Raw genomic sequence first — 24,778 nt, 5'->3', positions numbered from 1 at the left:
GGGTCACGTGAGATATGGTGAAGATATTACGGGACACGTTTGATATGTTATGCATATTAATGCCTTATGTATAGGATGTACCTCCTTTTTGCCTAATGCTCTTTTGACCTCTTGTTTACTCTACATGTGTTATATATGTCGGGTCTCTAGGCCCTTGTGTTATCTTGGTGACTAGTTGCGGGAGTCACCTATAGTAGCTTGTATATGTCTTAATAGTTTGATCATACATATTACGCTGCAGATTTACTTGCCTATAGTAAAAGTAACCTAATCTATGTTTGTACTCTTTCACGGGTTCTCCTGTGGCGGTTATTTCGCCATATATTAGCCCGACTGTAGGGAAACTTTTTTGCCCTTTTTGTGGGGGTTTTCAGGGTAGAGACCCTATCCTAGCCGGAAGTTGTTATGTTGTTGGGTTAGTTTTTGGGGATGGGAATGGGTGGGTTGAGCGATGGATCGGGATCCGAGATCTTTTGTGGTATGTAAGAAGTATGGAGGTAGCATGTATGACCGGAGCAGTGTGCTTGGCTATTAACTGTACTGTGAGTCCTTATGGCGATGGAATGTTAGAGGTTTAGGTGAAACAAACCGCGGTGTTTATGGCGCTGCAACGCTTTCACCCTGCTATAATTTGTCTGTCAGAGACTCATTTATCTTCTACTACTACCTCGGTCCTACGTAGGCCATGGATTGGTCATGCATATCATTCCATGTTCTCTTCACATTCCAGGGGTGTGAGCGTTCTGGTGCATAAATCATTGCCATCTATGTGTCATTCGTCTCATATAGACGATAGTGGACGCTATGTCTGTCTCCACTGTACTTGTTATCAGTGGTCTTTTATACTGGTAGCAGTGTACATTCCTCCTCCCTATAGTAGCGAGGTGATATAGGAAATTAAGAGATATGTTGAGGAACTACCCCATTGACCTATACTCAGTTGCAGAGGGACAGGTATTAAAATCACCTACTATCAGTATAGTATACTGATAGTAGGTGATTTTAATACCTGTCCCTCTGCAACGTTAGATAGGGGCGGGATGTCGGGAGCAAGTAGAGACTCCAATTTCGCCAGTGTGCTGCGGGAATTGGACCTGCATGACATATGGCGGGTGAGGAATCCTTCTTTGCGTCAGTTCTCATGTTTCTCTAGCTCTCACCATTTGTTGTCTCGGATTGATTTAGCTATAGGATCACCTGAAGTGCTGTCACTAGTGGCTGAGATCAAGTACTATCTGACCATTCCCCAATTTATGTAGAATTGCAATTGGGCACCAGGCGTCCCTCTGGGGTTGGTACTTGGATACTTAATCCATTCTGGTTGCAGCTGGTAGATGGGGAAAATGGCGTGGTGGAGGAATGGAGGGAGTTCTTTGTGAATAATGTGGGGTCGGCTCCTGTGGGGGTGGTGTGGGATACTTACAAAGCATACGTTAGAGGCCTATACATTCAAAGAATTAGTCGACACAAAACAAAAACCCGGGATGCCCAGAAACAGCTGCAGGCTTCAGTAGTGGAGGCTGAGGAAAAGTTTGTAAACTCATCCGACAGGGCAAGCGAGGAATCCCTTATAGCAGCACAGATGGGGTTCAAGCAACATCTCCTAAATACGGCACATAATCACAGGTTCTTTTTAAAACAAAAATATTTTGAGGCGGGGAAAAGTGCTGGGAAACTACCAGCAAGGGTTATCAGAGCTCAGGAGGGCCCGTCCAAAATCTTGTCTATACAGAGGACAGATGGTTCTCTTGCTACGACAGATAAGGAGATTTTAGCAGTATTTCACACTTATTATGAATCCTTATATAGGACCAAATTAGAGGTGGACTCTGCAATATAGCTACTTATCTTACAAAGATTGGGATTCCGCGACTATCGGCGGAAAGTGTGACGGGTCTAGATGGCCCTTTAACACTCACTGAGTTGGAATTGGGCTACAATCATTTCCCAACGAGAAAGCCCCGGGGATAGATAGACTATCGATGGAGTTTAAAAAAAAAAATATAGTAGTGTCCTGCTGCCCCATCTTCTGTTGGTTTTTAATAATGCCCTTCAAACAGGAAGCCTTCCCGCCTCTATGAAAAAGGCTATTGTAGTGGTCCTACCCAAACCCGGTAACGATCCCAGGTCCCCTTACTTCGTACAGACCAATTTCACTGTTGACCTCTAATATTAAGATTTTGGCGAAAGTTTTAGCGAACCGTCTTCAGTCCGTTATTTCCACTATTATTCATGCCTGACAAATGTACTTCGGTAAATCTTAGACGACTTTTTCTTAATATTCAGAGAAGGGTCGAGTCAACCGGAGGTCGAGCCATCCTTTCACTGGACGCGGCAAAGGCCTTTGATAGTGTTGAATGGAGTTATCTTTGGGAGGTGTTGCGAGTCATGGGATTTGGGAAAACCTTTATTTCCTGGGTCCACTTGTTGTACAATGGCCCCACGGCTAGGATACGGGCCAATGGGGGAACTTCAGTGTCGTTTAGATTGGGTAGAGGAACCCGTCAGGGATGCCCTTTATCCCTCCTTTTGTTCGCCATAGCAATTGAGCTGCTTGCCTGTGTGTTGCGCTCATCTGATAGGATCATAGGATTTCCTTGTGGGACCTGGGAGGAGAGGGTATCCCTGTATGCGGATGACATGTTAATCTATGTGGGTAATATGGAGAGGTCCTTAGGTCCTATCATGTCACTCATACAGGAGTTTGGAGATAGGTCTGGTCTTCGTATTAACTGGGATAAGTCCACTCTCCTACCGTTAGATGAATCTGCTATGATTCTCCTTCCACAGTCCAATCCATTACAGATTGCGCAACAGGTTAAGTATTTGGGGATCTTAGTTTCCGCTCTTGATTACAGTGTCGGCTGAGGTTAATTCTTGGTGCAAATTGCCGCTGTCTGTAACTTTATTAAAATGATTCTCATGCCCAAACTCATGTACGTCCTACATAATTCCCCGATATGGATACCTCGTAGGATATTTATCAAAATTAATAGATTATTTAAGGACCTGATTTGGCATCATAAAAGAGCTCGGATTAGACTAGACACTCTGCAGAGAGGGAAAGAGGTGTGAGGGCTTTCAATCCAGAACGTATGGCTCTATTACATCTCATCTCAATTGCAACAGTTGAGGGGATGGGGTAGGACTCCTGGAGATATTGCTTTAGCCAGATTGGTGGCACATATTATAGGTTATAACTCCCCGGTTATTTTATTGGAAAATAGTGGACTGGCTGGCAAGATGGCAGGGCATCCCACACTTTCCATGATACATAAGGTCTGGCAGAAATGTCGGGCGCTGCTGTCAGTGCAAGGGTTTACGCAGTTTTCCCCTTTATGGAGCAATCCGGACCTGCCCGAAATGTTCCATTTAGATGGCTTCTCGCCTTGGGAGCGTAAAGGAGTGAGATATTTATGTCAGCTGCAGAGTGCTGGCGTCTTTAAGTCCTTTGATCAGTTAAGAAATGAATTTGGTCTCTCACATATGGCCTTTTATCATTTACTGCAATTACGACATGCTTTTCAGACACAGGAAAAATCCGTATTGCTGAAATGTACTACGATCCCGCTGTTTCAGCAGCTTCTCACAAACAGTTCCTCGAGCGGGCTGATATCATCCATTTACAGGAACTTGTATGTGATATCACTGAAACAAGGTGTTTTAGCAGTCAAATTTAAATGGAAAGATGAGGTCGGGCCGATTGCAGAAGAGCAATGGAAGTCGCTTTTAGCACTCACTCCGCAATTGTCGGTTTGTGAGGGGCAACGTATGTCCCAATTGCTTTTGCTACACCGGGTATATAGGACTCCCGAATTTATATGCCGGATTGGTGTTCGGACAGGTGCGGATTGTCCTAGATGTGGTATGATTCCTGCATCCTTGTTACACATGTTTTGGGATTGTGCAGAGCTCCGGAGTTTCTGGACCACGGTCCTGGCCTCTATAAAAGATGCATATAATATTACGGTTCCGCCTGGGCCAAGAACATGTGTGGTAGGGATATTGGACATTTGAAAATCGCCACCATCGTCTGGGAGTACAGCGGTTGCTATTTCAAGCTAGGAAACTGATAGCCAAATACCGGCTTAGACCCCAGTCTCCATCTAGGGAAGAATTTCTAAATCGGATGTCAGATATATTGCGCCTAGAATATAGGTGTATATATTAAGAGAAATTGTGTAACGAAGTTCAATAAGATATGGGAGAATTGGGAAAAGTATAGGATACAATGTACGGATTAACCTCCTTTCCTAAATATACTGTGTTGTGGGAAGCAGCGTGGATAGTGTTTCTCCTTGCTTTATTTTTTTTCTCCTTTACCCCAAGTAACTTTGGCTCTGGGTTTACTTAAAATGAGACAAAAACACAGAAATATAGTGGCAAATCTGGGGGAGCTGCTCAACCCCTAACACTGTAGCGTGTTTTTCATTGGGGGAGCAGTCCCACCGCATGTGGACCGCAGCAAACAACTATCCCCAGCAAAAAATATTTTGCATACGGTGGAGGATGTCGGCGCGGTCCACATGCACCACAAAGGCATCCTACACAAAACGGAGCATTGTGCGGATGAAAATATAATCATAAATCACAGAAGAAATGCTCCAAACGGATATGCCACTGACTATACTGGCTAGTCAGAAAAAAGCAGATATTAAAAGCTGAGACTTTTGCCAATATATTCCTGTCAGGAAGATATCTTAAAATGAACAGAATGATATAAATTGGGTGTTGGGTGGTCTGTTAATCAGATATGAGAAGTACACCATATACTGCTCTCTGTAAGCTTAGATTATGTAACCGGTTGGATGCCGGGACCGTTCCATCGCTCAGGTGGGGGGTGGGGGGTGGGGGGGGACTGGGGTTTAGTTAGATAGGGTGGGGTCTTCTTTTATTTATAAATCAAAGTGGTGGGAAATTTGGTTTGTAGAATTGGCATTGTGTAACAGTAATGCTTGATCTCATGTACGTCTATTATTATGCTAGATGTTACATAGTGTGCTCACGCGATTAATAATGTGATTGTCCATGTGATTCTTTGATATATCCTTTATTGGCTATTACATGTATATTGTACAGACAATTTTCTTGCTTTTTATTTTTGCAATTTAGAGGAAATTGTTAATAAAAAGTATATGATTAAAAAAATAAACTGACATGTCCCCTTCAAGTACATGATCGCTGGGGGTCCCACCTTGGTTACCATGTTCTAGTGTTCTCTGGGTCAAGTATGGATAAGTAAATAGTGTTGATCTTGGGACAATCCCTTTAATTTTTGCTGCTGTTTCTGTGCTGCTGGCCACTGGGGGTTTGTCATCCATCACGTGGCCATTGCTGCCCACCAAAGTTACGTCTTTGTAGATGAGCTCTCAGGTGGGTATTTCGGGGCCACCGGGGCTGTTGGTAGATTCTGAAGAGACCTGAGGTACTGGCGGAGCAGGACACAGGCACAATAGATGGTGGTGCAGTGGTGCTGACCCCTCAGAGCAAAAGTAACCTCTGTGGTACCGACCACCTCAGAGCAACAGGGACCTCAGCTAAATTTAAAATTGTCTAAATTAGCTATTTATGCCTGGAAGACAGTTCTAGAGTACTAGTAATGGTTTCCCTGCATAAATAGCAACCCTGTAATGTTATGTAGACCTTCGTATTGACTATTTGAATGACTGTAACTTTCGTACTCCTCATCGGCTAAAAATACTCCTCAAAAATGGTAAGAGTCTTTTTACTCTTCCAGAAAAAAAATTGCGCGACCTCTGTACTAACATAATTAGGTGGGATTACGTTAATCAAATCAGTGTAAAGCACACCTACACATTTACCTATTACTGTAAAGACTAGACATGACTCAAATCACATTGGGTAAAGGAAACATTCTAGACGCGGACCCTATGGCTAGTTGCTGGATTTTATACACCTGTGGCAAAAGGAGTGAATAAAAACCCTTGAATTCAATGATTAAGAGGTGTGTCCTAATACGTTTCTCCATATGTTGGAGTTGCTGAAATACTATGTGGGGAGGATTTATTAATGCCCTTCGCCAGTTTTCTGGCATAGAAAAGGTGCAGGTTTTGGCACAGAATTGTGTCTTTTCCCCAGTTGATGCCATTCTTGTCATGTGTATTTAACGTAATTGACTCCAGAAAACTACATTACAGCGGAAATCTAAGCCAGCTGCTTTTTTAATAAATTGGCGCATCTTTCGAAAGCGGACTTTGTACTAAGACTGGCATATAACATGTCCCCCATGTTCCTTGCTGTGAACCAGTAAACAATTTATTTCCCGTTTCTGTTTTCCGTCTTCATGTATCGATATAACTATACATTTCTTTTGGTTCATGGTATGACAGTAAAGTGTTTTGTACGTATAGACATATGTCTCTAGCTAAACCTTAACACACAGAAATGTGATCTTGGTGGAAGTGAAAAGCTTTAAGAGCACAAGAGCAGAAACTGCTGAGATGAAAGCAGGAAACTCCGGGATGAAGCAATCCTTGGCCTTCTGCTCATGTGCCTTCCACGAAAGGAACTGAAAGCAAAACTTTGTCTGTTGCAATATGTAGTAACTCACTGCTATATGTCTGAGTTTAGTACTATGAGTCACCCAAGAAAAATGCTTATTGTGCTATCTGGACATGTCTGTTTTTAACCCCTTAAAAGGCTTTTGCGGTTTTCATCAACATCCATAGTTGCAGATTGTAGATTATACCCTGTGTAATCTGATTTCTTAGCCATATTGCTTGTCTCTTACCCTTGATAACATAACAACATATGGTTAGTCAGATGAAGTAGAGGCTGGCAGCAAGGGTGCGCGACTACAGAGACTAGCTTGCACACCGACGCTACTTTTTTTACCCACCAGTTAATCATGACTTCACCAATTATGTGTTAACAAAGCATGTGACCATTGCAGCCAGTCACAGGTCACAGTACAGCGGTCCCTCAAGTTACAATATTAATTGGTAACTGGACGACCATTGTGGAAACCAGTGTAACTTGAGTAATCGGTTCCAAAGCCCCAAAATGTCATCCAAGATGAGTGAAAGTTAAGGTTTAAGAAAAAACAAGCTGATAACTAAGACTGATTAACCAAGTCCTTACATAAAACAGTCAGGAATAGCTGCTAACTAGCAACTAATAGACCTATTTTACCAGAGAAGTGGATGAGACTGGTTGGATCTGAGTCTGAGACATTGTATGAATCTAGTTTCAACTTACGAAGAGTCAGAAAAGACCATTGTATGCTGAACATATTGTATCCTGAGGGATCACTGTATTGTCTTTAGTGGTGTCAATACGTCACGGCTACAGCTAGTGATTGGCTGCAGCAGTACATATCCACACATCTGGGAAACAGACCACCAGAAAATTGCTGGCATGGGGAGTGGGGATTGGTAGGATGATTATTAATCCTTTTGTTATTTTATATGATTGTAAGTGGATTGTAAAAAAATGTGTTTGGAAAGCCCCTTTAAATCATCTTAATGTACGGGTGCAATTCACTCTCGTTGTTGGGATCTGTTGATAATCAACAGCCAGTGACGGATTATAATTGGGGCGTTTGGGTCGGTAGCCCCGGGCCCAGGGTGAGTGAAGGGCCCATGCTGATTTGCCAACCCAAATGCCCCATTTTGCGCCACCATAACTAATACGCGATGCTGCAGACAGTAACAGCCGGGCGCCCCCCGTCAGCTCCGCGGTGGAAGGCTGGAACAAGGCGAAAGAGTGGAGATGACTCAGAGCACTGAGAGCGAGCACGTGACTCACTGCAGCTACTCCTCCGGCACTTATCCCTGCCAGCCGCCGGTGTGCCCGCCCACAGCCCCACGCCCCTATGCCCCCATCTGTGAGTGTGTCTGTGTGCTGTGACCTAATGCCCACCCCCAGTCTTCTCTGTGCTAGCCCAGCAGCCAGATTCATCAGACCGCGGGCTGGGTCTGTGGTGTGACAAGAAGTGGCACAACAAGCAGGGGAAGGAGGACCTGCTTCCAGCTCCAGCAGCAGGCAAAGCTCCAGCCTCTATCCGTAGTAAATTTTATTGAATGTTAATAATGGGCAGCAGGGCAGGGCAGTGGGCACTCAATCAGAGCAGCAGTGGCAGAGAGACTCCCAGAGGCCAGCAGCTGCCATTTTAGTCAGATTATAGCTACTCTGCAGCTTTGGCTCTAATCTGACCGAAATGGCTGCTGCTGGTCTCAGTCTCTGCCACTGCTGCTCTGCCTTTTTTTCACATGTGCCACTGCCCAGCACACCAAGTGTGTTTGACCATCAAAATGGTGGATTATTATTAATCCTTCTCTTCACAGGTGCCTAGCCCAGCACACCAAGTTTTTGAACATCAAAATTATTAATCCCTGTGTGATACAGGGTTTAATAATCCACCATTTTGATGTTCAAGCGCTCGGTGTGCTGGGCTGGGCTGGGCATGTGTGAGGAGAAGGATCAATAATAATCCACCATTTTGATATTCAAACACTTGGTGTGCGAATAATAATCCACCATTTTGATGGTCAAACACTCGGTGGGCTGGGCATGTGTTAGGAGAAGGATCAATAATCCACCATTTTGATGCTCAAAGTAACTCTTGGTATGCTGGGCAATAGGGATGAGCGAACTTCTGTTTTCAAGTTCGGCGTACAAAGTTCAGGTTATCTAAGAATTCCGTTATGGATTCCATTACCAGCGGAATGCACATGGCCGCAGGTGTATTGCGGGACGCAAACAGCATGTGGCTGCTGCAGCCAATCACTGTCACATCGGTCTAACGCAAATTGGCTGCAGCGGTAATGTTATATACACATGCATGTAACTGTGCACTTCACAATGTCGGTGACGTGCACATTATCCACTGGATAGGGGATAACTATCAGATCGCTTGGGGTTCTACTTCTGGAACCCCCACCGATCGTGAGAACGGGGACCTCATATCCTGTGGAGCTCCCCTGAAATGGACGGAGCAGCTGGTTGGAAATGCCCCTTCATTCATTTCTATGGGAGTGTCAGAAATAGCCGAGTACTACTTTATTTATTCATTTATTTTTTGCATCGTCCCATTCTGACACTGCATAGCCTTTCAATAAGAACCGTCTCAGCAGGGCATCCACTCACTAATTTTACTGTTCAGGCAAGGGTGAAGCAAGCACAAAGTATGTACTCTGAATGAAAAAGTAATGAAATCGGGGCACTCTCTTATCTGGTATTTTATATGGAAAAATGCTGTATATTTAAAAAAATGTTATATTAAAAAAATGACATGTATATACGACCCATAAAATAATAAAAATCCAATGTCAAATTAGAACCATGTATAAAAAGTTAAAAACAACAACGTGGATAATCCATCTCTCTATATCCTTATTATTAAGGCACTAGTACGGCCTGCTATAATATAGTTGCCGTCAGTTACTCCAAAATAGATTGAGTAATAATTTATAAGGGTATAGATAGGTTATGGCACTATTACAGTACACAAGATGTACAGTCGTGGCCAAAAGTTTTGAGAATGACACAAATATTAGTTTTCACAAAGTTTGCTGCTAAACTGCTTTTAGATCTTTGTTTCAGTTGTTTCTGTGATGTAGTGAAATATAATTACACGCACTTCATACGTTTCAAAGGCTTTTATCGACAATTACATGACATTTATGCAGAGTCAGTATTTGCAGTGTTGGCCCTTCTTTTGCAGGACCTCTGCAATTCGACTGGGCATGCTCTCAATCAACTTCTGGGCCAATTCCTGACTGATAGCAACTAGGGATCGACAGATTATCGGTTTTACCGATATTATCGGCCGATAGATTTTGACAGCTATCGGTATCGGCATCTATTTTGCCGATATTCCGATAGCATATGGGGAACACAGATCGCACTGCTGTCAGCGCTCTCCGTGTTCCCCTTAGCAGCACAGGGGAGAAGAAAGCAGTGTCTCCTCCCCCCTGTGCTGCTGCTGCTGCCGCCAATGATAGGACAGGGGACAAGAGAAGGGGAGGGGCTGTGGCCACTGCGCCACCAATGAAGATTAATCTCTCATTTATTCATATACAGGAGGCGGGAGCTGGCAGCAGAATTACATAGCCGGCTCCCGACCTCTATGAGCTGTAGCTCCGATCTGCGGTAGTTAACCCCTCAGGTGCCGCGGATCGCAGCTACTGCTCATAGAGGTCGGGAGCCGGCTATGTGATTCTGCAGCCAGCTCCCGCCTCCTGTATATGAATAATTGAGATTAATCTTCATTGGTGGCGCAGTGCGCCCCCCCCCAAGCCCAGTATTGGACATTGGTGGTGCAGTTCCCCCCCCCCAACCCCAGTATTAGACATTGGTGGTGCAGTGCGCCCCCCACCCCAGTATTAAAAACATTGGTGGCGCAGTGCGCCCCTCCACAGGATCCCCTCTCCCCTCCTCCTCCGATCGGAGCCCCAGCAGTGTAATGCTGGGGCTCCGATCGGTTACCATGGCAGCCAGGACACTATTGAAGCCCTGGCTGCCATGGTAAGCTCCATGCTGCTGTGTGCACAAAGCACAGAGCAGCAGGGACAGTGTGAGCTCCTATTCACCCTGATAGATCTCTATCAGGGTGAATAGGACAAGGGTTCTAGTCCCTAAGGGGGCTAAAAGTTAGTAAAAAAAACACCAAAATATTAAGTATAAATGAAAAAGAAAGATTTACAAAAAAAAATACACATTAACAATAAACATTAATTTTCAGCAGATATGTGTAGGATTTTATTTTTTATTTTTCAAAAATGAAAATTCCCAGAATATCGGTATAAATTAGCGGCTATCGGCCTGAAAGTTCACAAATTATCGGTATCGGCCCTAAAAAATCAATATCGGTCGATCCCTAATAGCAACCCATTCTTTCATAATCACTTCTTGGAGTTTGTCAGAATTAGTGGGTTTTTGTTTGTCCACCCACAAGTTTTCAATGGGATTAAGATCTGGGGAGTTTTCAGGCCATGGACCCAAAATGTCAACATTTTGGTCCCCGAGCCACTTAGTTATCACTTTTGCCTTATGGCACGGTGTTCCATCGTGCTGGAAAATGCATTGTTCTTCACCAAACTGTTGTTGGATTGTTGGAATAAGTTGCTGTTGGAGGTTGTTTTGGTACCATTCTTTATTCATGGCTGTGTTTTTGGGCAAAATTCTGAGTGAGCCCACTCCCTTGGATGAGAAGCAACCCCACACATGAATGGTCTCAGGATGCTTAACTGTTAGCATGACACAGGACTGATGGTAGCGCTCACCTCCGGACAAGCCTTTTTCCTGATGCCCCAAACAATCGGAAAGAGGCTTCATTGGAGAATATGAACTTTGCCCCAGTCCTCAGCAGTCCATTCACCATATTTTCTGCAGAAGATCAATCTGTCCCTGGTGTTTTTTTTGGAGAGAAGTGTTTTCTTTGCTGCCCTTCTTGACACCAGGCCATCTTCCAAAAGTCTTCGCCTCACTGTGCATGCAGATGTGCTCACACCTGTCTGCTGCCATTCCTGAGCAAGCTCTGCACTGGTGGCACTCCGATCCCGCAGCTGAATCCTCTTTAGGAGACGATCCTGGCGCTTGCTGGACTTTCTTGGACGCCCTGAAGCCTTCTTAACAAGAATTGAACCTCTTTCCTTGAAGTTCTTGATGATCCTATAAATTGTTGATTGAGGTACAATCTTAGTAGCCACAATATCCTTGCCTGTGAAGCCATTTTTATGCAACGCAATGATGGCTGCACCGTTTCTTTGCAGGTCACCTTTTAACCCAATCAGCCTGACATAATGATCTCCAGCCTTGTGCTCGTCAACATTCTCACCTGAGTTAACAAGAAGATTACTGAAATGATCTCAGCAGGTCCTTTAATGACAGCAATGAAATGCAGTGGAAAGTTTTTTGGGGGATTAAGTTAATTTTCATGGCAAAGAAGGACTATGCAATTCATCTGATCACTCTTCATAACATTCTGGAGTATATGCAAATTGCTATTATAAAAACTTAAGCAGCAACTTTTCCAATTTCCAATATTTATGTAATTCTCTAAACTTTTGGCCACGACTGTAGATATTCAGATATTTTGCTGGGTACATTTGTAAAATCAGGCATGTAAAATAAAGTTTTCTGCTGGGTACATATAATAACATTTGATGATATTATTCCACGTGATCCATATAGATGACTTGAAATAATGACTAGTGTCAATGTCTAAATCTGGCGCATATGAGGTTAATTGTTGCAGGAAAATCCTCAATGTGTCAATTATGAAAAACCTTAAAGGGATTATCCCACCTTCTGCTTTCCATGCCGTTGCTGCTCTGTCCTCTTCAAGAAACTGCTCAGTCAGGGGGCGTTGTCCTTTCTATTGATTGACAATGGGATTTTTTAAATATACAGCATTTTTCCATATAAAATAAGAGATAAGAGAGTGCCCCGATTTCATTACTTTTTCTATCACAATTATCTATTGGCGGGGGTGTTGCCATAGGAGAGTGCACCTAATCCTCTGTTTTTTTGTTGGTTGAGCCACCCGACCGATATATATTATTACTATGTACTCTGAATGCCTACCCGCCATGGACAAACTTGACTGCTGTCGGACCTGAGGGGTAGAAGGGCCCTTCGCTGCCCTCCTCAATTGCTTCTGAACATAAATCCACTGCATTTTCCTGCAATCCCCACTAGGAGGAGCTCATTGCAAACAGAGTTTTACAGCTGTCTTTGCATTTAATGGTAACTGTATAAATTCCTAGGTACTAAACTACCCTTAATAGTGGCTTCAGGCAGCCAGTTTATGATATATTGTATGAGGGCAAGCAGGATATCTAGCGTTGTTGAGATTTATCAATGTGTTTTTGCAAGTTGTCTGTGAAATACTGTGTCCAGAATGAGCACCAAATATTATTTAAAAAAAATAATATATATATATGAAAGGGACATTACTACTCAAATGGAGAAAAGAAGTTGAGAAAATCCAGCTCCACTTAAAAAGGAATAGGCGTTTATTCAGCTTGCGGTTAAAAACTCATCCGAGGATACAAAATAGCAGTCTTGTCTAAGCTTTTCGGGCTACTAGAAACAATTCCAGCCCTTCTCATGAAGAAGGGCTGGAATTGTTTCTAGTAGCCCGAAAAGCTTAGACAAGACTGCTATTTTGTATCCTCGGATGAGTTTTTAACCGCAAGCTGAATAAACGCCTATTCCTTTTTAAGTGGAGCTGGATTTTCTCAACTTCTTTTCTCCATTGCCGCCCGCACCTGACACGGGCTGTCCGTGCTCACAACTAAAGGAAGGGCAGGTGAGAGCTGCTACACTCCTCTTTTTCTATATTACTACTCAAATGTACTGTTACCAAGGTGCTACATGTATAGCAAATATGTACCCCTTAAATTGCATAAAATAAATACACATTGGCTAAGCAGTTATCCATAAACTAATAGCAGGGCTAAAAACTGAGAGTACCATTATGGTAAATACCAAGTATGCTGGCCCAGGCAACATGTATACACAGATATGCGCCAAAAACGTATTTCATATTCCCCTGCATCACATGCCATCTAACAAGAACCAGAAACATGGCCTCTCTTATGTGACACAATGACATTAATCACTGTAGTGCAATAGGGGTAAAAGAGAACCATAATAAATGGTGCCAATATTGTTGCTCTAGCCTAGGGGTCAGAAACCTCTGTGACTCCAGCTGTTCTGAAACTACAACTCCCAGCATGCTCCATTTACTTCTGTAGGAGTTCTGAGAACAGCCAAGCAAGTGTGCATGCTGGGAGTCATAGTTTTACGACACTTGGAGTGTTGAAAGTTGCTGATCCCTGCTCTAGGCGATGAAGCGTCCAATATATACTACTATAAATAAATCAATGCGCTCAGGGGATCATAAAACATATCATGATCAAAGTATATCACATGAATTTCAAAAAGGTGAAAATAATATCAAATAAACAAAGTGAAACCATAAGTGCACAGTGCGAATGACAAAGTGCAAAACCGCAAACCAACTGTATAAATGTGACCATACACTAATGCTTCATTACTATTAATGCCAACATACAGTGCATAATTAAGTAAAAAAAAAAACTCCTCATTGAAAATCAATACTTAAAATAACAATTAGATAGCAATTCATAAACTGTACACTTAACCTGCATAAGTGCTCAATATATTTAAAAAAACTAAGTTCCCACAAACACATAGAAACAACAGTTATTAATTTATTGCAAATAAACGCAGCAAAACGTGTAGACACAAAAATATCTCCAAGTATCATAAAGATAATACATCTATAAAATATCAACTCAATACAGATATGCCCAACAAAGTGTGTAAATACAAAAATACCCCAAAATGCATCATATAAAAGTGAATAAAAATCCATAGCAGATTTTATCACATGTATAATCTAGAACACCGAAATATCCCCACAGTGGCCAAAATAGTAATATACCAATACCACCAATTAAAAAAAAAAAGCAAAACATAAGAAATGTGATCAAATGCATATTTATATATACAGGTGAAACCCGAAAAATTAGAATATCTGCAAAAGTCCATTTATTTCAGTAATGAAAATTAAAAGGAATTGCATTAATGCAGCTTAAAATTCGAATTTTGTGAAAAGGTTTAATATTCTAGGCTCAAAGTGTCACACTCTAGTCAGCCAATTAATCCATATCCCCTGAGCAAAGGGTACCTCAAAATTGTGACTTTGGGGTTTCATAAGCGGTAAGCCATAATCATCCAAATTATAACAAATAAAGGCCTGAAATATCTCGCTTTGCATGTAATGAGTCTGTCTCATATGTTAGTTTCACCTTTTAAGTTACATTACTGAAATAAATGAACTTTGCACGATATTCTAATTTTTCGAGTTTCACCTGTATGTTCTCCGGAACCAAACTTCAGAACCATCTCATGGAACTTCTTAAGAAGATAAGCAAGATTACACAAAAAACATGCCATTGTGTCAACAATAATAGCAGATCTATAGGAATGCAAACATATATTACAAAGACATCTAGTAAAATAATAAAAACAACTAAAACTACAAGAGTTCAACTAAATATGGATAACAATTGTGCCTCTGCAGATGAACAGTCTTAAAAAATATTGACAAAATTATTCTGCTCATTCAGACCATGTAGGCATGTAGCATAATCAATAAAAGCTGGGGTGGTACAGGTGATATGATGGGTAATCATATATTCTTCAGTACCAGTAGAATCATAAAACTTACGGTAATTGTCTTGTCAGTATTCTTACAGGCCACACATTTTCCACAGGAACCCGAACCTCACTTTGGTTCTTTGCCTCCAAACAGCCCACATTTCTTGTTGGCACCCTGTTGATGACTTCACATTAATTAATCTTTCAAATTTTTTGTGCGATGATATGTAATAGCCAGTGTATTGCTAACAAATTAGGTAACTTGCTAACAAATGAACCATTTTAGGTTCAGATACTCTTTAAAGAGAGACAACTGACACCACTTTAAGAATAGTAAAATAATTAAGTGCATTTATTAAGGGAATAAGGATAATTAGGCAAATATACAGTATGTCCTTTTTAGCAAAATTTGGTAAATACACCAACACCAAATAGAAAACTTACATTAAGGGGTTAGACAAAAGACAACTACTAATTACATAATTGCAACCACACATCTCATAGATGAACTCCAGTGGCTTGCTGAAACAGTCCAGCTTTTATACAGTTTTAACCAAACAGCTTGAACCCTTAATGGCATGTAGCTAGATTACGCAATGCATAATTGTCACTGTGCATATCTTGGTTTTCTGGTATTATTATGAACCTTGGAGTGGCCATTTCTCAGATCCGCAATAAGTCGGAATCCCAAGACAAACTATGCAGACAATGCTAACTCTCTAGTACACACATTTACAACCAAGTCCTTGGTCTCAAATAGACAGTTAAGATAAATAACAAGGACACAGTTGAACTATTCAAGTACAAACATTGGCAAACAGTCTTCAATTCATTCAGAGGTGAGAATAATTTTATCAGATCCAATGGATTCCAAATGATCAGAGATATATTCATATTTGCACTTCAGCCATTCAAAAGTGCACCTGTTTCTCATCCTCCCTTGTAGTTCTTGTGGTAGATAACCATTGTCTCCTGTTCTGTTGCTTTGCCTATAGGTACCCCCATTTGATGGCTCAATGGATATTTGCTCTCTCCTCAAATAGTTTGGCTCAATCGTTGATAATCTCTCAGATGCCTCCTCAGTGGAGCAATTCCTTCTCAATCACAAAAGCTGTCCAAATGAAATACATTTAACAAGAGGCCACGGATGAGAAGAACTTGTGTGAAAAATAGCATTCACAGATGTCTTCTTCCTAAACAGGTCAGTAAGAATTTAGCCCTCATCATCTACATGAAACACAATATCAAGAAAATCCACGTCAGTTTTTCCAAACCAATATTTAATTTGATGATGTATTCATTCCTATTCAAGTCCGTTCTAGTCCTGTGCCCAGCCAGATGAATAGTACATCATTAATCAGGGGCGTAGCTATAGGGGAATCGGCTGCTTTGGGGCCCTGACCCAGAAGGGGCCCATCCAGGAGGAGGACTAGAAGATTTTGTCAAGGCCCCCTCAACAGTATTACACAATGAAATTATATACAGTGACAGTATAGATGGATGGAACAACTGCCGGGCCTGGTCTGAGAGAGTGATCTTCACTAGCCACAGGAATGGGGGCGGCATGAAAGGAAGGGGTTGCAAAAAAATTACTGGGAGAGGGGTGCCACATTCAAAAATTTGCTGTGTGGCCCAGTTATTTCTAGCTACGCCACTGTCATCATATCTGTGTTGTTTCTGATACTGGCCACACCTCGAACCTCCAAGTGTTGCTGTTGTGGTCATTTAACTTTCCTTATTTATAGTTGCTTCTCCCACACTGCTGTGCGGTTTATAGCTTCAGTGGTATCTGTGGTCTGCTGGTGTTTGGTTCTCGGCTGAGTTCCTGTTTCTGCAATAAGTACTGGAAAGTTAAGTGTTTCCTTTCCCTTTTGCATTTTGTTGTGGTTTATCTGTGTGTTGTTTTTCCCCTGCCCTTTGTTGTAGGTCTGAGTGAGACTCCTGGTCATCCTTTCTTTCTGAAGGAACAGGTAGTCTCATTCCTGTCACTATCGCCAGGGTCTTATAGGGTGAGATAGGACTCTAGGTACTCCTGCATATGAACTCACCTGCCTTTGGGGTCTGTTCATACTGATAGCCAGTCAGGACTGTGACTACGGATTTGACTAGGAGGTGTCCTTCTTTCTTCCCTTGCTTTCAGGCCTTGTTCCCTCTCCTTCTTCGTCCGGTGTGGTGTCTCCCTCTCCCACAGCCCAAGGCACAAATTAGCATATGAAGGCGTACATGATGCCCCCATAGCAGTTTCCTGGAGCTGTCGTTTAAGTATAGCCTTGAAATAGAAAACAGAAAAAATCATAGGTAAGACATAATTCCAGCAATTTCAAAACAAAATGACCAAAGTCATCTTCGAAGTACTACATCCTTAAAAATGCTCCCACCGCTGTGTGTCTTATCACGTAGAGTGACTTGACGTCACGTCACCAATTGCATATCGGAGCCATTGGCAATAAATAAAAAGAGAGAATGTGGGATCTTGAACATATATTCCAGTTGTTTTTGTTTAGTTTTTTATTAAACCAACCTATAAGAAAAAACTCACATATAATGTGTAAATAACACTGGGGTCTAGTATAATATACTGAGCCAACCCAAAAACAAAACCAATAACCCCAAAGAAAAGTGGGAGACACACATATAAAATATATGTAATTTATTAAGACATGATCACATAACAAACAATATATGAGACATAAGGCACAAGTGTACAGGAGGGGGGGAGACCTCATGTAAGGAGGTCAGATACAACCTCTCTCCCAAACACCCAACTGGCAGGGGAAAAAAATGTCACAGCCCTAGGTATACATCAGCATGAAAATTGTGAGAACTGTAGGTTCACTCAAAGTAACATGTACTGGTATGTATGTTGCATGCAGAGAAAGATAAATGAAAAAATGTACAAATAGCACAAAGCAAACTAGCCCACCCAAAGACCTGCGATGGCCGCATAAGGTATACACATAGCCATTGAACTGTACAATACAGACAGAGGCAAGTGTGCCAAGTGCAGGTGGTAATAGAAATATAAAACGAAATGTAACAACTAACTGAGCAGAACAACAAAACATGTATTACCCATGATATGCTGGACCCAGAGTCTCCCACTTCTCTTTGGGGTTATTGGTTTTGGGTTGGCTTGTTTTTATTAAACCCTCATCCACTGCTCTAGATACAGTTTGAGAATGTTCTTTTTGATATTGAATATGGGGATTATTGGTCCACCTCTTGGAACATGTTACATCACAAAGTTGACGTAATGCATACCCTTTGTACATCTCCATTGGCCATACAACGACATTCCGACCTTTATTAGAAGGCTTGATTATTATATCTTTAATCTGGCCCAACTCTTTAGTTCCCTTACTCTGAGCCTTGTGTATGGGATATTCTTCAACTTCTCACTGGCTTATTGAACAAATAGCTGAATATGTGGATACCTTAAGAAGGGTGGGAACTTCTCAGATGTGGGAAGAAGAGATTTAGGGAATTTACCTGGTTTTGAAGTGGTTCTACGTACACATATCCTGCCTTGTCTCCATTTGTATATTCTGTTCCATTGGGCATCCTGCTGATCCCTCTTGAATTTCTTTCTTTCAACTGTTTCTATCTATTTCCACCTCAAATTCTTTATTAAGATTTTCAATCTTAGATGTAGATAAAAACTGCCCAACTCCCCTTTCTTTTTCTTCTATTTCTTGTGCTAAACCTTCCATGGAATTCACATTAAACAATAATCAGAGGTGGGCTGGCAGCTAAGAGTGGCCCTGGAACAAACCTGAAAATTGCCCATCCAAGTAGGCAGAGCAAACACAAGTAGGTTGGAGTTAACAATACCATCTGCAGTGCAGGCCACAGTCCTCTTCCAGACCGAGGCCTGAGATGTTTGTGGCCCTATGTCGTCTGTATAAGCTTCTTACCTAGTGTCCTGTTTCCTATGGAGGTGAACAGTGGGGTAGGAAGCCATGGGCCACTTTCCCATTTTGTTTGGGTTCTGTGTGTTGCATTTCCCTATTGTTTGTATTAGGCCTGAAGGAGACTCCTGTTCGTCCTTCCGTTTGGAGGAACGGGTAGTCTTGTCCCTGTCATTAGTACTAGGGTCCTATAGGGCTAGATAGGACTCTAGGTATTCTTGCGTATGAACACACCCACCTCTAGGGTCTTTTCCTTCTTCCTTCCCTAGTACTCAGGCCTGATTCCCTCTCCCCCCCCCCCCCTTCTCTCTTATGCTTGGTGTGGTGTTTCCCTCCCACACCGAAGCTTGACAGCTAATTACGAGAAGATTTAGCAAGAAATGTCTTATTTGCGGTAGTTTCAATAAACCTTCCATGCAGTAATTTAATGGTTTTTCCACATGAGATGGAAATTCCCAGATTAATCTGTTAAAACATCTGTATGAGATACATGCAGATTTAGATGGGGTTAGTTTTAGATTTCACCCTATGCATTGCAAAGAGTGAAATCTGCATTGAAAATCCACAACATAAATTGACTTTCTACAGATTTAAAATCATCAATGCAGGTCACTTCAGAGAGAAAATCCATTGCGTATCTGCCCTATGTATGCCCCATTACTTTAGAGCTCTAGTTAGCGCTAGACTCAAGAGTATTGACTAATCATTTATTTTCAGAGCCAGACTATTAATGTCGATAGGGAAGCAGGTGAATCCCCGGTGGGCCCTGAGCCAGGGTAGACTCCTAGTCCCCACCCCCTGCAGAAGTGGCACATAACACAGTATACTAACTGAACTACATACAGAGAGGAAACATACAGCATCTCTACCAGCCTATACATCCATAAAAAAAACTGTGTAGCTTATTTAACAAACCCAATTTATTAGTATAGATGTATTGGGTGGCCGAGATGACTGCCAGGCAGGTCAACCAGTATCCATTTTCCCCAGGAACCCACCTTCTCGATATTGTCCCCATCATTAATTATCCTGCAGTGTCCGGCTGCTGCCTGCTGCTGAGTGAGTACGTATTCCTGGCTCACATAGCTATGAGAGCCCTAGTGCAAGGGAAGGGCATATCATCAGGATACTGACAGAAGTTCCAGGACAGATCAGTCTGAGGCTAGGCAGCAGGCTACTTGGTGTTATCAATGATTATCAAATATGGACAAGAAACAGCAACAGATTTCAAGAGTCCTTTTCAAGAGACAATTTATTTACAAGCACCTAGGTCTTGGAGGTAGTCAATATTAACCCTTTCCCAACATGTGACATAATAGTACATCACATGTCAGGTCTTTAAAGATGGCGCCCTCGCCGGAGTGGAGTTAGCACTATAGACGCCAGATGCCTGCTGTTTCACAGGGGGGCTATTGTCTGCGACTAGCGAAAATGCAGATCTCAGACGTTTATCCCCTCAGATGTCGGGGTCAAATAAGCACCTGAAGGGAGAAAATGCCAGATCTGCGCGCCTTCTTCCTTGTAACAGCCTCCCCATAGAGCCTTAGGGCTCATGCACATGACTGTATGTATTTTTCGGTCCGCAAAGCATGGATCCGCAAAACATACAGATGACGTCTGTGTACATTCCGTATTTTGCTGAACGGAACAGCTGACCCCTAATAGAACAGTCCTATTCTTGTCCGTTATGCGGACAATAATAGGACATGTTCTTTTTTTTTTGTTTGCTGAACGGACATACGGAAGCGGAATGAAATGAATGGTTCCACATATGGGCCGCAAAAAAACCGGAATGGACACAGAATGAAAATACGTTCGTATGCATGAGCCCTTACACTGAATAGGCTACAGTCTGCTTTCGGCTCTGAGGCCTGTTATTGTTATATCCTAGGGGCCTGCAGATGGCAGCACTGCATTGGAATATACTGAAATCTGTCTTGTAATGAATATAAATTCATATCAGAGGACAAATAGCATTCCAATGATTGCATGTTATAGTCACCTAGGGTGACTTAAAAAAGTAAAACAAGCTTTTAAAAAATATATATAAAAGTTCAAATCACCCATTTAAAAATAAAATAAAAGCATTTTTCATCTCTTTACCTATAAAGTATTTTTATTTAATAAAAAGTGATCAAAAAGTGGACACACCAGAGTATCACCCCACAAAAAAACGAGCCCTCACACAGCTCTGGAGATGTAACTGTAAAAAAAAGTTATGGGGGCCAGACTATTCCAGCTTCCCACTACATCTTATGCAATATTAATGGTGACGCAAATTGAATCAGCTCACTTCCATTCACTTTGTTGGTGCACGAACATGGGGCTGGCTACTGGTTGATATATGGAAAATAGAAGTTTGTTCAGCACTTCATCATACTTTAGTCTTGAAGTATATAGAAACATTTAAAATCATGACTGACTAAGGGTGGTTGTCCACCAGAAATGTGTAAGCGAAAATGAACATTTTTCTATATGTTTCAAGTCTAAATAAAATATGATGGATTTTATCTGAGCACTGAACAAACTTAGATTTTAAATATTATATGGTGCCATTAGAAATTAGCAACTTTTCCCGCAAAAAAAACAAGCCCTCATGCGGCCGGCCATGTGAATGAAAAATAAAAAAGTTATGGCTACAAAAAAGTCGGGAATAAAGAATGAAAATGCAAAAAAAGGAAAATCGCCCGGTATAGAAAGCGTTAAATCTAAGTATAGAATTATTTGTTTATTACAGCATTTAATGCATTCAAAGCATTTCTAGTATTATTCTTCTTTTAAATAATCCAGTATGAGGTTTCTTATTTCTAATATAGAATATTAAAGGTTGATTAGCTACTTTTTATCCACTGGGTGGCAGTATTACATTACTTCTTGCAATCAGCGGCACAGAGATAAGTGCTTTGTACTGTCTTCTATGTTTACATGTTTCTATATGTAATATGTTTAAAAAAAAATCAAAAATATTTTCTGCAGACTGAGATAACTGGTTAGCTTTTATAGGTATATCACAATTCCTACTAATCTTTGCATACCTCTTCCCTCCCATATATATTTGGATTTTATAGTTCATTACGATTATCTACAGTAAAGTTAACATTGCTTTTTTGTACGCCCCCTAACATATACAGTATAGACCAAAAGTTTGGACACACCTTCTCATTCAAAGAGTTTTCTTTATTTTCATGACTATGAAAATTGTAGATTCACACTGAAGGCATCAAAACTATGAATTAACACATGTGGAATTATATACATATCAAAAAAGTGTGAAACAACTGAAAATATGTCATATTCTAGGTTCTTCAAAGTAGCCACCTTTTGCTTTGATTACTGCTTTGCACACTCTTGGCATTCTCTTCATGAGCTTCAAGAGGTAGGAACACTTGAAATGGTGGTAAAACAGTCTTGAAGGACCGTCCCAGGAAAAGTCAGCAGATGGATCGGGATCCCACCCCGCCAAGAGGGACACCGAACCAAAGGGCCGCAGGTGTCGAAGGGGGACACTTCCATGAACCACTACGACATCAGCAGCCCGACTGCTCGCAATAATGTAGCCATAGAGGAATCATCCCTCTATATAATATAACAGCATCGCATCCAGGAAAATAAGTAAAAAATCTGAATCTGTAAAGAAATTACAAATCTGGATTTGCGCAAAGACGAGAGAACGATCATATCAACTCTGGTCTGTGTAGCTTCCAGAAGGGCATAATTCACGGATCTGTATCCAATACTGTGTGTATTAAAACCATCTAAAAGGCAAAGAGAAAATACATATATTAATGTTTATATATATATTAAACTACAATTAAATGTTGTTTTTCACAATTCTCTTGCACTATCATACATTGTGAGAAAGGTGTATAGTCATGAAAATAAAGAAAACTCTTTGAATGAGAAGGTGTGTCCAAACTTTTGGTCTGTACTGTGTATATATATATATATATATATATATATATTAAAGTGTTTTTTCAGCTTTAGGCAACTTTTCAACTATTTGGCCAATGCTGTGATGTCCCTAAAGAAAATAAATCCCCTTACCTGCTCCCTGCTGCTCAGGTTTAGCACAGAGGCTCCTCTCAGTGGTGCTTCTGGTCCCAGGCATGTACACATCTGGATGTGCACATGTGCACCTCTGTGGCAAATCACTAGCCACAGCGGTGCCGTGTCCCCAAGCACAAGACCCAGCAGTGACGTGCCGCTTGGGGACAGATCACTACGGAAGCCAGTGATTGGCCACAGCGGATGTGCCGTTTTTCTAATCCCCAGTTATCAGTCATTAACATGGAAAGCTCAACCACTCATTTATAGTGTCTGATGTAGGGGAATTTAGTATTACATGGCATCCATTCATATAGTACATAGTGTTGTGAAGTCTGAAGAACAAACTCTGTTGGGTACCCAAGGCAGAGGTTTCGGTTTATTTCCCTCACACCCAGTCCTTTAAATTCAAATAGAAAGCTATTGGATGGGCAGTCAGTACTTATGTTCTTATTCATATTGTTAGACACTGATTGGTTAAAAAAAATATAACTTTCAGAACATTTCTTTAAAAAAAGAGATAAATTGCACCCACCCTTCAGCCCACATATCCCTTGTTACCCTTCTTACTTCTGTGTGGATTATAATTCCAGACATGAGTGCTACAATGTTTTTCCATTAAAAAATGGCCTTTTGATTTTTAAATTAAGTGATACCTGCCTAATATTTGAAACTGACCCTCAACAACCATTCACTTTGACTCTTCAAGACATGGACTCCACAAGACCTCTGAACGTGTCTTGTGGTATCTTGCACCAAGACACCATCAGCAGATCCTTTAAATTTTGTAAGTTCCGAGGTGTGGACTCCATTGATAAGACTTGTTTTTCCAGTCCATCTCAAAAATGCTCAATTGCATTGACATCTGAGGAATTTAGAGTTGAAGTGAGCATCTTGAACGCTTTGATATGTTCCTCGAAACCATTCCTAAGCAAAGTGCACACAAGACCTGCTGCTTTAGAGATGCTCTCACCCAGTCATCTAGCCATCACAATTTGGCTGTTGTCAAAGTTGATTAGACCCTTACGCTCGCCTATTTTTCTTGCTTCTATTAGATCAGCTCTTCATGAGTGCTAAAGTCATAATGAGCTGCTTAGCTGTCCAATATGGCTGGATGATTCTATGCTTTAAGCACCCACTTTATTAAAGGAGTTCTTTGGGGCTTTAACTGAATTGTCTGTTTCAGCTAACCTGTGGAAGGAAGAGAGATTCAGCAGTACTTACTTTTTCGTCCATGATCTCTGCTGTTATCATGTGACCGCCTTATTGTCTACAGGCTCTGTTGCCGAAGTCCCAACTGGATGTGCTACTGTGTCTTCCTGTTCAGCTGCATAATATACTTACAGCTGAACAGTAATAAACAGGAGCACATCTGGACTTCACTGGACGATCACTCATAGTCTCTCACAGCAATGTTGGCAAACTGTCACCACCAGACATCTGAGAAGCTCTGTCGGAAGTTCTTCAGAACCTCCTGCTTGAGGTTCCTTTTGTTTTGCTTTCGTTTTCTCATCTCGTTAGCCTCTCTCAGCTGTCATGTAGTTGCACTGATTGCATCCCTTTAAATCCCTTCCCATACTGCATCACTTTGCGGTTTATACAACTTCCTGGAGTGTGTGCATGCTGGATGCTACTACTGAGTCTTCTACAGATAAGTTTTGTTCATTCAT

General features: G+C 41.5%; 1 protein-coding gene across 6 annotated transcripts in view; it reads left to right on the top strand.

Annotated features, from left to right (window-relative positions):
• Positions 1-24,778, top strand: part of ALPK1 (alpha kinase 1) — a 195,214-nt gene that overhangs the window by 37,466 nt on the left and 132,970 nt on the right. For 4 of the 6 annotated variants that reach the window (XM_044301796.1, XM_044301770.1, XM_044301788.1 and 1 more), the window contains exon 2: positions 16,152-16,357. The exons of 1 other annotated variant lie outside the window; for it this stretch is intronic. The gene's annotated coding sequence lies outside the window, so the exon portion shown is untranslated. Of the gene's footprint in view, positions 1-16,151; positions 16,358-17,296; positions 17,455-24,778 lie in introns of all 6 variants that reach the window. One more of the 6 variants, XM_044301779.1, reaches the window with a different exon arrangement.

The sequence above is a fragment of the Bufo gargarizans genome, chromosome 1, assembly GCF_014858855.1.
Source record: "Bufo gargarizans isolate SCDJY-AF-19 chromosome 1, ASM1485885v1, whole genome shotgun sequence".
Lineage (NCBI taxonomy): Eukaryota > Metazoa > Chordata > Amphibia > Anura > Bufonidae > Bufo > Bufo gargarizans.
The sequence above is the reverse complement of the archived record's forward strand: the minus strand, read 5'-3'. Positions and strand labels throughout refer to the sequence as shown.